Raw genomic sequence first — 17,686 nt, forward strand, 5'->3', positions numbered from 1 at the left:
AACACCAATCTCTTATATAGTTCTGATGTACGGACTATAAAACATGTCCAACAGGGAATACCAACATCTAATATAGTAATGGTGTACATACTATAAAACTAGTCCTTTAGAGAAACCAAAGTTCCTTATTCTTTTTTATTTGGACTATTTAACTGGCCAAACAAGTTTCTCTTATAATGATTTGTTGTCAGTATGCCTGTTTGACCGGTTTTAATTGCTATCAATTGCGACATATGGTCTAGATAGGCAAAAAATGGGTGCACGCGTAATACGAGGCTTTAACCCCACCACAGTTTGTGCCTGTATCATGTCGGGCTATCTGAACCATGACTGAGCTGCGTCGGATAGAAATCGACCTTAATCGACCTTATGCAAATGAATATCAATACGTCTGTTAACCTATTTAGGGTTGAAAAAATCTGTATGCAAAGTCTGTAACTGTTTGAAAATTGAGTTGTTATAAGAACCCTACAAAAAAGACCAAAATTCTTCTTTCATTTCGTATTCGAATAATCCAAAATCAACCAAAGTCTTATACATGTACATGTATACTTGCACTTGCATAAGGTTGATTTCTATCCGACGCAGCTCATGTATTGTTCGTTGGTTTTTTGCCTTTATTTATTTTATTTTTAGGGAGTCTAAGTTAGTGGTATGTGTGATCTGTATTGTCCAATATTTCGGTGAATTCTGTTATATATCTGTTATATTTTTATAATATCTAGTATATCTGAGAAGAAATAAAAGAAAAAAGTATGCTTACACTTTAGCGTCAGGATAATCACGTGATTTAAGAACAACACTCATTCCCAATATTCTGGAAAAAAAATATTCGATTTATCATAATATCTATTTCAGTTTTGATTTATTCTTCTGTGTCGACAAAAATAATGCTGTTTTCTAAAATTATGCATATGCAAATTTACCATTCCTGGTTATATAAAACTCATTCATTACAGGAAAAATGCTAAACGGCAAATAATTGTCAAAAAATTCTTCTGAATTCTAAAATTATTCATATGTAAATTCACCATTCCTTATTTATTACAAAAAAATATTAAACATTAAATATAATTAAATATAAACACGTTAGTATGAGTAACAAGACAGAGTATATACTTAATAAATATTTCCTCGTTTGTTTTCAATATAAATTTTAATGGATTAAATTAGTTTTTAGTATGAAACATGAAATATGAGTGTCTTCCCTTCTGACTTACAATAAGGAAACACTATTTTATCATACTCACAATAAAAAGATATTTTTCACCATGCTATCAGTTGACCGTACTGTACACTTGACTATTCATAAAAGGGTTAGTGTATCAAAATTATTGAAGACAACAAGAGCGGTGCAAGATGGAGAGCTAAGGGAGGAGCGATATATTAAATTCATAAATCGAAGGACAAACAAACGATCCCTAAAACTCAGATAAATCGAGATTGAGAATAATGGTCACCTTATTTTCATTCGAAAAAGTTAGATATATGTCATGACTAACGCTTACAGGGCTATTGGTTTTTTTTAGCAACTTTATAAAAATAGAATAGTGGAAGATTGTTTTTATTCATAAATAATATAATAACAACAGTAATGTTCTCCCTAAAATTCAAGAAGTATGAAGGCCTGAAACAACCTGGAATATCAAAAGATTAAATACCAACTGAACTTTTGAATGATATTTGGTGAGAGCTTTTTCTCCATATTAACGGTATACCTGTGTAACTTTAAGATGAAGAACATCAATAAAGGCATTGTTTCTTTCGTTTTTACATGCAAGGACTGAGGTTGTATGAGAAGGTCTGATACAACTTTCTTGTTATACATGTGAGGGTAGTAATTTTGTGTCGTGATTTGACACACAAGTTTCTTTTTTTCCATTATGTGTGCGATAGATTTGCAATATTTTTTTATTTTCAAATTCAGCGGGCTTTATATGAGGGTCTAGATTAGAGGGAGGTCTTCATTTCTCTTTTTTTTAAGCCATTTCTCTATTCAGTGTGTTATTTGTTTTTTTTTTCCCCTTTTTATCTCTTTTTTTCACCTTTTCCCCTTTATTCTCTCTTCTGTAAAGCAAATCCAGACCCTCGTATATGTTGCATTATCCTCACAATACCTGTTCTATTCTTGGCAATTTTGGACGGGTCCTCTAAACTACCACTTGAGAAAAGAAGAGAGCTTTTATCGTCTGGCCCTTTATGCCTTGAAATTTTGCTCTATATTTTCTTCTACGTAAATACGTTGTACATAAGCTATATACATTCTACCCTGACAAATTTAACTGGTGTAAATCTGCCTTATCCTCTCGATACCTCCTCTCCAACGAGCCCTCCAACACCATTTGAGAGGAAAAGAGCTTTAATGTCTGTCCCTTTATACCTTGAACTTTTGCTCTATATTTTTGTCTTCCTTTAAATGCGTTATATATATAAGCTATATATATATATATATAGTTCTACCACAAATTTAACCGGTTTAAATCTGATAAAGAATATGTAATGTATGTAAATAAAGAATGGTCATAAAATTAATTTTAGACGAGTATATGTATTTCTTCGCTTGATATGTTCTATGCAGGTTAATGTATTCAAATGAGATTCAGCTTGTGGTTAAACTGATTAAGTATGTGGGTTTTTATTGCTGCAATTCGCTATGACAATCCTTGTAAAATAACGTATAGCACAAATGACAACACTATATTTGTTAATGTAAAAAGTAATAGATATACACTTGTAACGTTTCATTTCTCTTCTTACATTTATGTCACGTTTTTAATTCTGAGTAATAAGTATCGTTTTCAGTACAGTTAAAATTTTATTTAATTTTGTCTTTTTTGTACCCCATTATTTCTTCAGTTTTGAGTAATATATGTATCGTGTCCAGTACAGTTCAACTTTCTATTTTTCTTTCTTTTCGTCTTTTTGTACCCCTATTATTTCATTTCTCTTCTTACATTTGAGTCATGTTTTCAGTTCTGAGTAACATGTATCGTTTCCAGTAAGGGAGCTACCATTTGATTTTTATGGGGGGGGGGGGGGGGGGGGATGGGGCTAGGATGAAAAATTTGGTCCTGCATTTTTTTTTAGTTGTAATCTCTGTCCTGCCTTTTTATTTTCCACTCTATTAGGTCCTGCCATTTTTTTTTATTAGTTTATCCTGACTGCTTTTACATAAATTGTCATCCTGCCGTTTTTTTTTCCAACTTGCTCATCCTGCCTTTTTTTTTACTCAAAACTCATGTTCTGCCTTTTTTTTCAAATTTCATCCTAGCCCCCCCCCCCCCCCCCCCCCCCCCATAAAAATCAAATGGTAGCTCCCTAAGTTAAACTTTAACTTTAAAAAAAATGGTATATGTTTAATTTATTCCTGTGTAGCCTATCTTCGCTACAGAACCAACGGGTTGAGCGTGGAATAGATGTATGATCATCTGCAATTCTCCCGTTCATCAGCAAGACATGTGCTAAGGGGGTGTCAGTTAGGGTCCTATGATCCATGTTGTGAGTTCGATCGCTCTCTGTACGTGACAGTAAACCGTTGCAATAACTGTAATGAAGAGATCCAGAATCTTGACAGTGATTGTCTTTTTCACTTTGTTTTTAATTGATTAATTACTCGGTGTGAATGTCCGTTTTCTATTTGCTTCGTTATTTTTTTGGTGGGGGGAGGGGGTGAATATTATATCATAGACCCCACAATACCTTTTTATAAGAAAAGTGATTGATGGCTTGTTGTTGTCATAACGTTCAATGACAACGATAACAGAATATCCAGGACGATTTTCATGAGAACAACGATCGATTTAGAGTAAATGGTAGAACAAAATGTCGAAAACAAATCTTAAACGAAAAGACAATAGAATAGAAGAAGTCCAAATCTTCGCGTTTTCGTGTTCTTCTTTTTAGTTCTATGATCAATTTTCTTCATTGTGGGTTTCATGGTCAAGTCTTCTTTTTAGATTTTTATGGCCAACTCTTCAATATATATTATGGGAATTTCTGCTGTGGTTCGTACAGAATATACATGAAATATTTGACACTGGGTACTAAACAAACAGCAATCAATAAATCTTCTTTAATGGATATGTAAAAGTCAGCTTTTTCAAATAAGGTTTTACATTGTGATTTTACGGTTTCTTTTTTCCACTGATATTTTTCGGATTACTTTTCTACTATTGGGATTTAACGGTCAATCGTTTTACTACTTAGATTTCACTGTTTATTTTTCTACTATAGATATCTCACGTTTTACTTCTATATATTATTAAGTTTTTACAGTTCCTCTTATATTATTGAGATTTCACGGTCAAGTATTTTACATTTGAGATTTCAAGGTTTAGTTGTCTGCTGTAGAGATTTCACGGTCGACTCTTTTACTATTAGGATTTCACGGTTTACTTTTCTGCTATTCAGATTTCACGATTGACTTTTCTACTATTGAAATTTCACTTTCCTTTCTGCTATTAAATTTACGGTTTCCTGTTAGATTTTATGGTTAACTTTTCTACTACTGAGATTTCAGTCAACTCTTTTATACTATGAAGATTTCACGGTTTACTTTTCTGCTATTGAGATTTCACGATCTACTTTTCTACTATTGAGATTTCACAGTCAACTCTTTTACTATGAAGATTTCACGGTTTACTTTTCTGCTACTAAGATTTCACGATTTACTTTTCTACTATTTAAATTTTACGATTTACTTTTCTACTATTGAGATTTCACAGTTTCTTTTCTACTATACTTCAATTTTACGGATTCCTTCTACTATACTTAGATTTCACGGTTTGCCTCTCCCCTATACAGATTTCTCGATTGCCTCTCCCCTATACAGATTTCACAGTTTCATTTCTACTATTGAAATTTCACGGTTTTCTTTCACCTATCCTATATAGATTTTTCAGTCAAGTCTTTTTTCTGAGATTTCAAGGTCAAATTTTTATCAACTGAGATTTAACGGACAACTCATTTCAATGAAATTTCTACATCAACTCTTCTACTTCCCAAATGTCAAGGTCAACTCTCTTCTAAATAATATATCACGACAAATTCTTCTGATACGGCTATTTTATGATCATCTCTTTTATTTTATGTTCACTCTTCATTGAGATTTCACGGTAACCACTTCTTGTATTGATATTTCGTGTTTACTGGTATTACCACAATGATTTGACGATCAACTCTTTTACCGTAATCTCTATTACAATGTAGATTTCATGGTCATCTCTTTTACCCTGAAAATTTCACTGTCAACTCTTTTACCATTTACATTTCACGTTCAACTCTATTACCATTGATATTTCGCTGTCAAGTCTAATACAATGAAGATTTCACTTTCAACTGTTCTACTATTGAAACATCGCAGTCAACTCTTTCACCATGAAGATTTCAAGGTCAACTCTTTTACCATGTACATTTCAAGTTCAATTCATTTCACAGTCAACTCTTTTACCATTGCGATTTGTTAAACTCTTTTACCATTGCGATTTCACGTTCAACTCTTTTACCATTGCGATTTCACGGACAACTCGATACCATGAAGATTTCAATATAAATTCTTCTTCTCAGAGGATGTCACGGTTATCTCTTTTTTTAATAAGATTCCACGTTCATTCAACTTTTTTCTTTCTGTTTAATTTCTCCCTTTCTATGGAGATTTCTCATTCAACTCTTTAAAATTAGAACAAAAATTCCGAAAGATCATATAACCAATCGAAAACAATGTTACAAAAATTGAAATCAATTTCACCAAAGCGCCTGTAGCAGTATACAAGGTTGCTAGTCTGTGGTTGTTTATTTAAGAACTAGATCCTGCATAATACCGTTCATTCACCTGACAGAAACCACCACAAATCTGCCTTATTACCTGCAGGCCAATGTTTATTTAATTTCTTTAAACTTAAGCACATGTTTGACTTTAACTTAAGGTAGGGATATGTTTTCATCGTAAAAACTATCACTTTACAAACCCGACAATACCGAACCACAACTTCAAGGGAATCTAATTTCTACTTAAAATAAATTCCAGTATTGTTTCGTTTGCTTATTTATATCAAATAAAAACTTAAGAGGAAGATGTGCGTGATTTGATAGTGAATAAATACATTTCTTATTATTACTGGTATTTTGAGGATCATTAGGGGTGTCATTATTTTCAGTTTTAGGTACATATAGGTAACAGTTCATAAAGTCAGTGTGCAATCAGTTAAGATTTTCTCTCTCATTTTTTTGTAGCAAGATACACTCAGTGTGCAGGTTGTTTCTGTTAATTCATTTGAAGGAAAATAATACAAATGTCGGAGATTGTCACAAGCACTGCCTTGTTTTTTTTTTGTTGTTTTTTTTTTTGTTTTTTTGTTTTTTTTGCTTAACGTCCGTCGGAAATATTTCATACACATTCAGCAGTTTCAAATTAAACAAAAAATAAAAAAAACGTAAGTGCTTTAAAGGAGGACACACACTCAGGTCTACCTCTATAGGAGGGGCGGGTTAATTTTGATTGCCACTAGAAAAGAGACCGTGATCAAATAGAGGAAAACATTTAACCTCTGTTACAGTCCTTCTCCAGATCCCTCAACGAGGTATTCCTTCCATTAACAAATCAAAATATAACCTCTAATAAATAAAATTGAGAATGGAAATGGGGAATGCGTCAAAGAGATACCAACCCGTCCAAAGAGCAGAAAACAGCCAAGGCCGCAATGGGTCTTCAACACAGAGAGAAAATCCCGCATCCGGAGGCGGGCTTCAGCTGGTCCCTAAGCAATAATGTATACTTATTACTCGTTCAGCGAAAATGGACGTCACACTTAACTCTGAAACATGTAAATGAACCAAAATTAAAAAAAAAAACACAAGGCTTACACGGTCCAGAGGTTCCTGCCTTGTTTTGCACCAACATTACAGAATTAAGAAGCGTCAATAGCTAAGGAGGTAAGAAGTGTCAACATTAACATAATTAAGAAGCGTCAACATCTACAAAAGTTAAAAGCGTCAACATTAACATAATTAAGAAGCGTCAACGGCTACGAACAAATTTCGTAAGAAGTGTCAACAGCTAGGAAAGGAGATAAAGATGACTGAAACAATCAGTTTGGACTCGCCCTAAAAACACTCACAAAAAAAACACGAAAACGTTTAAAAAACCCACAAAAACACAACAAAATAAATAGCAACAAAAACACACTGTTAGGCAACTAAGATTCACTTTTTCAAAATTGTCTGTAGAGTTTATATAGATTCAACATTTGTATTTCGATTATTTAGTTTGGTTAAAAGCGTTCTGTACATGTTTGCGAGTTTACATTTTTACATGTACTTTGTATTATGTTCGTCAGATTGTACATCTTGTACTTGGTAGTCTTATTGTGTGAAATGGTATAGATAATAATTCAGATTAGTCCGTCACAGTGACGAGAACAGTTCATGAAGGATCTATATACCTGACTCGTAGCATATCGTTATAGAAAGACACCAGTGCAAACATCTTTCCCCAAAAATACTTTTTTTTCCTAATTTTAATGAGTAATTTTCTACGTATTATGAAAGAGTAGCGAGATAATTTATTTCTTTTCAAATTTATATTCTTCCTTCTTGAATTCAAAGTGAAGTACATTAACTAATCTAAATATTGAAAGAATCATACTTGTGTTTATCTAACGGAACGATCCATCCCAGTATCAAATGATTTGAAAATTTAAATGAATCGTAGAGGAAGTTTGTTCAATAGGCCGTTGTCGTTATCTGCTTTTTAAGTGACAATATTTGCATTTTGTTTAGTGGCGATTTCCGGTGGGGTACTAAAGGTTTTAGAGAGTTTTTAATAAATGCTAGGTTTTAAGGACGAATAAATCATTTCTGAAATGTTACGTAATAATACAATAGTGAGACCAAATGTGAAATAGTTCAAAATAGTCTTAAATTTAGTTTTAAATATTACTTAAATAACAACCGATCAGAGGTGTTACTAGGGATCTTTTTATATATTTGAAAATAAATTATATTCGTCCGAAATCTAGGCAGTTACCACAAGTGAATTATACTCGGAGAATTACACTCTGTTCTATCAGTGATACTTACTTGGTACAGTCCGTATAGCTGTGACTTGCAAGCTTGCATTGCTTACTATGAAGTCTGCTTCGAGATAGTTTTGAACCTTTGAGCCTTTGGGCCTTATATTTTAAATATATTCTTAGATATGTGTTATCATGTGGTCTTAGTTTCTAATTTGATCTTTGTCTGAACGTTTGAAAGCTTGGTTTGATTTATACGTAATTCAAAACTATTCGATATAATATGAAAATACGAAGATGTGGTATGATTGCCAATGAGACAACTCTCCACAAGAGACCAAATGACACAGAAATTATCATCTATTGGTCACCGTACGGCCTTTGTGGGTAAAACCCATACCGCATAGTAAGCTATAAAAGGCCCCGAAATGACAAATGTAAAACAATTCAAACGAGAAAACTAACGGCCTGATTTAAGTACAAAATACGTAATGAACGAAAAACAAATATGATATACAGCAACAAACGGCAACCACTGAATTACAGGCTCCTGACTTGGGACAGGCACACGCAGAATAAGCTTATTTTATGTCAGTTTTGTATAAAAATGCCACTTAAACGGAACTGGTCAAAATTCGAATTAATATATTTTGCTTTTAACAAATTTTCCTATTTCTTTTTTATTTTATAGATGTTAAAAGTTTTTGCAAGATCGAGGACAATAGAAAATGTTAATCATTAAATGGAAGGTCTACAATGTTCAGTCCCTACAAAAGTATTAATATGCAATATATACCAATTGTCTTTAAATGGATCAGGAATACGGCGACATCTAGTCTTGTACAGCGGCACACTGGGTGTCGTCTTAGTGGTCATGTAAGTTTTCGTTTCGTATGATTACCACTGATATCGTTCCCTGTTGCGTGTCAGTAATTTAAAGAATATGCATTAATTAAGAACATGCGGTAATCAGGAACATGTAGTTATCAAGAACATGTAGATATCAAGAACATGCAGTAATTAGAACCTGCAGTAATCAAGATGATATTTTCAATTGATTTCAAATGTTTATTGTCATATAAACTCTTAACAATATGTTTGTGACAATATAGTAATCAAGAACATGCATTTATCAGGACATTCAATAATGAAGAACATGCAGTAATGAAAAACATGCAGTAATCAGGAACATGCAGTTATCAAGAACATGCAGTTATCAGGAACATACAGTAATCAAAAACATGCAGTAATCAGGAACATGCAGTTATCAAGAACATGCAGTTATCAGGAACATGCAGTAATCAAGAACATGCAGTAATCAAGAACATGCAGTAATCAAGAACCTGCAGTAATCAAGAACATGCAGTAATCAAGAACATGCAGTAATCAAGAACATGCAGTTATCAAGAACATGCAGTAATCAAGAACATACGGTTATCAAGAACATGTAGTAATCAAGAACATGCAGTTATCAAAAACATGCAGTAATCAAGAACATGCAGTAATCAGGAACATGCTGTTATCAAGAACATGCAGTAATCAAGAACATACAGTTATCAAGAACATACGGTTATCAAGAACATGCAGTTATCAAGAACATGCAGTAATCAAGAACATGCAGTTATCAAGAACATACAGTTATCAAGAACATGCAGTTATCAAGAACATACAGTTATCAAGAACATACGGTTATCAAGAACATGCAGTTATCAAGAACATACGGTTATCGAGAACATGCAGTTATCAAGAACATGCAGTAATCAAGAACATGCAGTTATCAAGAACATACAGTTATCAAGAACATACAGTTATCAAGAACATGCAGTTATCAAGAACATACAGTTATCAAGAACATACGGTTATCAAGAACATGCAGTTATCAAGAACATACGGTTATCAAGAACATGCAGTTATCAAGAACATGCAGTTATCAAGAACATGCAGTTATCAAGAACATGCAGTAATCAAGAACATACGGTTATCAAGAACATGCAGTAATCAAGAACATGCAGCTATCAAGAACATACGGTTATCAAGAACATGCAGTTATCAAGAACATGCAGTAATCAAGAACATGCAGTTATCAAGAACATGCAGTAATCAAGAACATACATTAATCAAGAACATGCAGTAATCAAGAACATGCAGTTATCAAGAAAATGCAGTAATCAAGAACATACGGTTATCAAGAACTTGCAGTAATCAAGATGATATAGTAATCAAGAACATGCATTTATCAGGAGATTAAATAATTAAGAACATGCAGTAATCAAAAACATGCAGTAATCAAGAACATGCCGTAATTAGAACATGCAGGAACCAAGAATATGAAGTAATCAAGAATATGAAGTAATCAAGAACCTGCAGTAATCAAGAACATGCCGTAATTAGAACATGCAGGAACCAAGAATATGAAGTAATCAAGAACATGATGAAATCAAGAACCTGCAGTAATCAAGAGCATGAAGTCATTAGAGCATGTAGTAACCAAGAATATGAAGTAATCAAGAACATGAAATAATCAAGAACCTGCAGTAATCAAGAGCATGCAGTCATTAGAGCATGTAGTAACCAAGAACATGAAGTAATCAAGAACATGAAGCAATCAAGAGCATGCAGTCATTAGAACATGTAGTAACGAGGAATATGAAGTAATCAAGAACATGAGCAAATCAAGAACCTGCAGTAATCAAGATCATGGAGTAATCAAGAACCTGCAGTAATCAAGAACATGAGGTAATCAAGAACCTGCAGTAATCAAGAACATGGAGTAATCAAGAACCTGCAGTAATCAAGAACATGAAGTAACCAAGAACCTGCAGTAATCAAGAACATGGAGTAATCAAGAACCTGCAGTAATCAAGAACATGAAGCAATCAAGAACCTGCAGTAATCAAGAGCATGCAGTCATTAGAACATGTAGTAACCAGGAATATGAAGTAATCAAGAACATGAGCAAATCAAGAACCTGCAGTAATCAAGAACATGGAGTAATCAAGAACCTGCAGTAATCAAGAACATGAAGTAATCAAGAACCTGCAGTAATCAAGAACATGGAGTAATCAAGAACCTGCAGTAATCAAAAACATGAAGTAACCAAGAACCTGCAGTAATCAAGAACATGGAGTAATCAAGAACCTGCAGTAATCAAGAACATGAAGCAATCAAGAACCTGCAGTAATCAAGAGCATGCAGTCATTAGAACATGTAGTAACCAGGAATATGAAGTAATCAAGAACATGAGCAAATCAAGAACCTGCAGTAATCAAGAACATGGAGTAATCAAGAACCTGCAGTAATCAAGAACATGAAGTAATCAAGAACCTGCAGTAATCAAGAACATGGAGTAATCAAGAACCTGCAGTAATCAAGAACATGAAGTAATCAAGAACATGCACTTATCAAGAACTTGTAGTAATCTAAACGTTTAGTAAAAAAGAAGATGCAGAAATCAGAAAATGCAGTAAGGAGAGCATTCAGTAATCAGAACATGCAGTAATCGAAAGCATTCAGTTAACAGAACATGCAGTAATCGAAAGCATTCAGTAATCAGAACATGTAGTAATCGAGACAGAAGCATACATAAATCAGAACATTTAGTAATCAAGAACATGCAGAAATCAGAACATGTAGTAATCAAACACATGCAGTAACCAGAACGTGCAGCAATCAGAAAATGCAGTAACCAGAACGTGCAGCAATCAGAAAATGCAGTAATCAAGGACATGCAGTAATCAGAACATGCAGTAATCGAAGACATGCAGTTATCGAGGACATGCAGTTATCAGAACATGCAGTAATCGAAGACATGCAGTTATCGAGGACATGCAGTTATCAGAACATGTAGCAATCAAAATGCTGTTCGTATGACATATGGGTTATTTCCTAGTTTTTCATCAGATCACAAAATAAAGGAAATGAAACTTGATGCACGAGGAAATATACCCAATTAATCTTTCTAATATAGAAAAAGTATATACTAACTTGATTTCCTTTATTCCAACAAGTTTTTTTGTTATCTGAAATGCAGTGATATCGTATCTTCTTGATTTCTTTGTAAATGCGGAAAAAGATATATATTGTTTAATCTTTGTTATATACAGCATGCTTTTTTCATGCAATACAATATGGACTTCTTATTGGAAGATGGTTGAAATAAAAGTAACAATACTTTGTGATGACTGGTATTATAATTTTCATTTCGACTATCTTCCATCTAGTCGGACGAATTCCTCGCTCACTGTAGGGCGGCAACTAGGCAGAGATTAGAGGTTAAACATCGAATTTTTTTTTTTTGGTAGCCTGCGTATTGTTAAAACAATTTGTTTGATTCCAAGTTTCTTTATATTTTTTTTATTATTTCAGAAGGGAAGTGAACAAAAATAGTTTGTTTCTAAAGAAAACTAGCAAAAGAAACAACAAAAAATAAAATAAAAAAAACAACTTCAAAAACAACATGTATTTTGATTTTTAAAAATGTTACTGAATGGTCGGTGGCTGAAATGCTATTAAAATTAAAACGAAAAATTTTAATGGGTTCTAGTTTGCATCCGGTTTTTGGAAAGGTTACCTCTTACACGACGAGGCGTCAATACACCCTAATGCATATACTGGCATGAGGTCTTAAGATATTGCCCAACACTGAAGTCTTATTAAATTTTTACAAGTGCTTTTTAATTGATTTTAGATAATTTATTTATCCACGGATTTGTGTTATGGTGCATATACAAGTTTTATTTGACATGTACAATGGCATGAAGTGTTTTAAAAGTTGGAAAAAAGTAAATAAATTAGTTATCAATACGCTCAGTAGTCATGTTAAGTTTGTAATAATTCACAAGGTATATCTTATGATGTCTTCAAAAACATATTTAGATAAGACGTCGTTATTGATTAAAGCCAGTGAAAGTTTTGTAATAATTCACTGGGTACGTACTCAGCTAGTACCAAGTCGACCCCTTCAAAATTGGCCAAACTTTCCCCATCATTAAGCAAATCAATTCAATTCGATTGATGATTAAGCCACTGTATCGTCATCCTGTCTCCTATTTTCTGATCAGGTTGTAACTATCCAACCAAATACCTGTCAGTTTTATTGAACCACGGAACACTACCTCTTTAAATCTGATTACGCATGAAACAAACCACCCATCCGATTTTTTGTTGACAAACTGTTTCAAAATTGTATTAATGCAATGCAACAAAGAAATAAAAACAAATTTAAAAGGTGACACGTCTTTATTTGTAACTTTTTTCTTTTGAATAAATCTTGGATTATCCAGTGCAATCAAGATAATGCAGTTTACTATCAGGATCAAAAACGGATCCTGAATAACATAGATGTTTATCATATGTATGATGTTGCGAGTAAGGTGTAAACGTATACACGACTGTCGTCATTCTCGCGTGAACGTTTGAAATTCGATGATAGTAGACGGGTATTTTCAGGGTATATCAAGTGCATATATATCGCGATCATCGAAATGATATGTAATTCAGTAGAATTAACAAAGCTAACACAGAAGAACTCATAAACAAGATGTATCAAACGGCGCACACGAACGTAACCTTTAAAACGTCAAGAAGTCAGAAGACACCAAACGTATCGATTTGAACCCGAAGTCAACCCGAAATAATCTTCTAAATTTAAATACAAGATACTGTTTGACTGAACTCATTAACTTTTTCAGACAATTGTTGTAATTCTAATTAAATCTTTAGTTGAAAAACTTTGCTTCTGTAAGTTTATAATTAAACGTCCATGGGACAAAGCTTTTTGATATTCATACATTTGTATATGTGTTACGTAACCCAATGTTTGAGATAAGGGGAATCGTTCCGATGATTCATATGACACAACGCATAAATTATATAATTTTATTAATAACTTGACCACACTTTCTGTCTTGGTGCTTTTGTAATTTTAGTAAACATTTAAATTATAGTATCGACGAAAATATTGGAAAACGATTGAAACTCTTGTCACTTCCAGCTAAAAGGGTGTAAAATTAATCCTATCTTATAAAGATTCATCTTAAATTAAATACTGGTTTAACAAACTTTCAAAATCTAACGACTTTATGTCATATTTTTATGACAAATCGGTCCACAGTTTCCATTTTTGGACACTAAATGCAATGTATGGATTAGACATACATAACCTTTACTTAATGAGGGACCCCACAGTACTCTAATGCTCGACTTTTATTTTAAAGACTTGTAGCTTAACCAAATATTTGGACGTAACTTTTAAAATCTTAACCTCATAAATGACGTGAATTTATGCACACCAATTTTAAGAATAAAGACACATTTTAAATATAGACAAGCATCTGTTTCGGTCCTATAAACCGTAAAACAACTTGTCATAATTCTTCATTTAAGTGAAGACATATCGGTATCAATCAATTGTCGGTCGTTTAAAACAAGCATCCTAGTATCTTTGACTTGTCGTTTGTTCAATTCTGTAAAAAATAGAAAAAAATAAAGAATTTACAAAATATATTTTCAATTTTCCCTAAATTCATCTTTTTTATAAAGATCAGTTGTTATAAATATCGAGAGAAACCAATCTGTATCAAGGACAGACTACTATTAGCAATTGCGTGTGACCTTTCAGAAGTTGGAGAATTGTCGGATATTGTTGGATAATGTTTTCAACAAGAACTCTTCAAATAAAAAAAGGATATGTTTACCATTCCGGAACACATACATCACTTCCTGTTTTGGAATCATTTTGTATTGCGTAAACTTGTTGTGCAGGGCTGTGTGTGTGTTTTAGCTAGTCCATACGCATTTGTTTCGTCTCGTTTGGTACGTTTCATTTGTGTATTGTCATGGGAGATTCCAGTTTTTATTCCTCTAACAATATATATCGGAATAAAGGAGGTGTCGAATTTACGTCAATTAGAAAGCAACCCATCAAAATAAAAACCAAAACACATTAATATCTACATATCATTTACAGTCTTTTCCTTGTAATGTCCTAGAGACGTGACAAACATTGCACTATCCTGAAAACGTATCAAATCACGTACAGTGGGAAATCTAGTGACAAAATATTACCTCCCCTGTAAACACTGAAAACTAGATCTTTTCAATATTTGTCCCATTTTAGCGAGGACGCTATAAATTATTAATTCACGGGAAAACTTTCTGGTAAATAATAAAAATAGAAATAAGTTGAAATAAAAACAAAACTTCCATTTAATGTTTTCATTTCCCTCCTTAAATAGCAAACTAAAGGAGCTTGGTGTAAATTTGGTTTAAAATGTTGCTATGTGAATAAATTCCAAGAGTACCAACTTCAATTTATTTTTTTACTGGCTGCATATCTCTCTGGAACATGCTAATTATCCATATATATGTGCAGCTAGAGTCAGAGAGAGTCAGGGAAAAAATTCCATAGGAATCGATTGATATGCAGCAAAGATTGGCACTTTTGAAATTAAGTTACTAAGAATTTAAACGGACCTTATCCCGATGTAAACATTAAATGTGAATAGATCGAGAAGACCGCAAATACATGTACAAAAATAGAGACGACCTTTTCTTAAAATTGTATAAATAATAGTAAAACGATGCCTTTTTGTAAGAATATTTATCTTCAATTTTTTAACTTGCACAGACACACTTTTATATTGTTATATTCATGAAAAGATAATATTTCTATATTGAATTATCATGTGACAAGAGTAGACCGGTGTACTCGAAAACTTAGAATGTGAAAAATAAGTATATTTTGGGAAATTGTGACATGCTAAGGACTTTGTGGAACACTCCAAAAATTGGTGACCCGAAAGATCTTTAGATTTGGTATGCACATGATTTTTTCCATTTTTAAAAATTAATATGCATCAAAGATTGGCAATTTTTATATTTCAGTTTCACAAGCTTCTAATGCAATTATCTCAATAAATACTGAAAACATGAAAAATCGTGTATTTGAATGTATATTTCTAATAACACAGATTAACAAATAATTTCTTTGAAATGTACAATTGTTATTTAGAAATAAATTTTGATCAGTGTCGTCACCGGCATTGTTTTATTATTGACTCTTTCGACTCTATCATTAGAAGAGGTAATTTTCTTTTGTTCTTTTTCACTAGATTTCCCACTGCGTATATTTCAGACAAATCGGTTTTAAAAAGTTAAGAAGTAGTTCCAATGCCACTCATTGAATGAAGTATTTTCTGTCAAAACAGGACGAAGAGAGAATTTCTGTACATTGAACATAGCTCTTAACTGTACTTTAAGGCTTTAGAAGAAAGGGACGGGTGTAATTTTCAAAATCTAATTAGTATTTGACTGTTTGATAGCTGTCAGTATCACAATGGACCAGCACCTAGTCGCCTTTATATTGATGTATTAGGTTGATCCCTTTTTCTGATAGTACCAACTTATAGAATATAAAAGACGTGATACCGGCATTTATATCCCGTTAATTGAGATAGGTAGGTTATTTAATGAAAAGTGAATCAGGTGTGAGACATGTATATATAATCTGATTATTGATAAAAGAAAACAAGAAATGAACACTTTAATGTAAATATTCCGATACCTACGAGTCGTAACGATTCGTTCTATTCAAAAGTTTTCACCAGTGTTTATTTTTCATTTTGTTGAAACTTAAGCCTGGTTAGAACCGTAATTGAAATATGACAAATTCGATTATTAGCAATGATGGATTAACGGGTAGATTGAAATGGTTCAAGTCCGTAACAGTTGAATCATACCATTTCCGATATTGACCCTACTGTTATGTTTAAGTCCTGTTTTGCTGATGATTGTTTTTTGTTGTTAAAATTTTGTGAAATCAACACTTTCAAACAAAAATGAAAAGCGCTCAAGGCTGAGTTTGGTATACATTAAATCAGATCAAATATGACGTTAGATGTGAATTTCATCGATATTTTTATTGTATCATCTAAATGTTAAATAAGTAAATTAATTTCGAACATAGGACTGAATATAAGTTTAGATATTAACGTGAATGCAGTGCACGTGCACTGATGTATCTATATATATATATGTGAGGGTCTGGATCGGGTTTACAGAATAGAGAATATTGGACAAAAGGTACCGACAGAATAAAGGGCCCAAAAAATAAAAAAATAGAGAATAATGGGCATGCCAATATATAAAGAATAGAGAATAATGGTATAAAAAATAAAGCATGAAGAAATGAAGGACCCCCTTATTCATGTTTCTCTGGATTCGTCCAATATTATAGTTCAACTTATTTATATAAATATACGATATTTGAGGTTAACATCAATGAGACAGCAACCCAGCGATCTAAAAGAACACATAGAGGTAAATAAATACGATCCTCTGCAATAGGCCGGTGTCTATACAATATGTCAAGCGCTAAGTCGTATCGAGTCTGTAAAAGGTGAATAAATTCGGGGGGGGGGGGGGGGGGGGGGGAGGGAATGGGGTGGTATGGGTTAAAGAGTAGTACAACCATTTTTTCTGAAATTCTGTAAAAGCAACATCATCGGAGGGTTTAAACGGGATGGGGTTGACACGCGATGCTCATTTCCTAAATCCCGCTTTTGTTGGTATTTTTCCCAATTTATTTCCCCTTCTTTTTCCCAGATGCAACTGTTTTACCTCCTATGTCCAACATCCCCACGTTTTTTAACCCCTATTTCCCACATCCCCACTTGTTT

The sequence above is a fragment of the Mytilus californianus genome, unplaced genomic scaffold (assembly GCF_021869535.1).
Source record: "Mytilus californianus isolate M0D057914Y unplaced genomic scaffold, xbMytCali1.0.p SCAF_4, whole genome shotgun sequence".
In the NCBI taxonomy this organism is placed as follows: domain Eukaryota; kingdom Metazoa; phylum Mollusca; class Bivalvia; order Mytilida; family Mytilidae; genus Mytilus; species Mytilus californianus.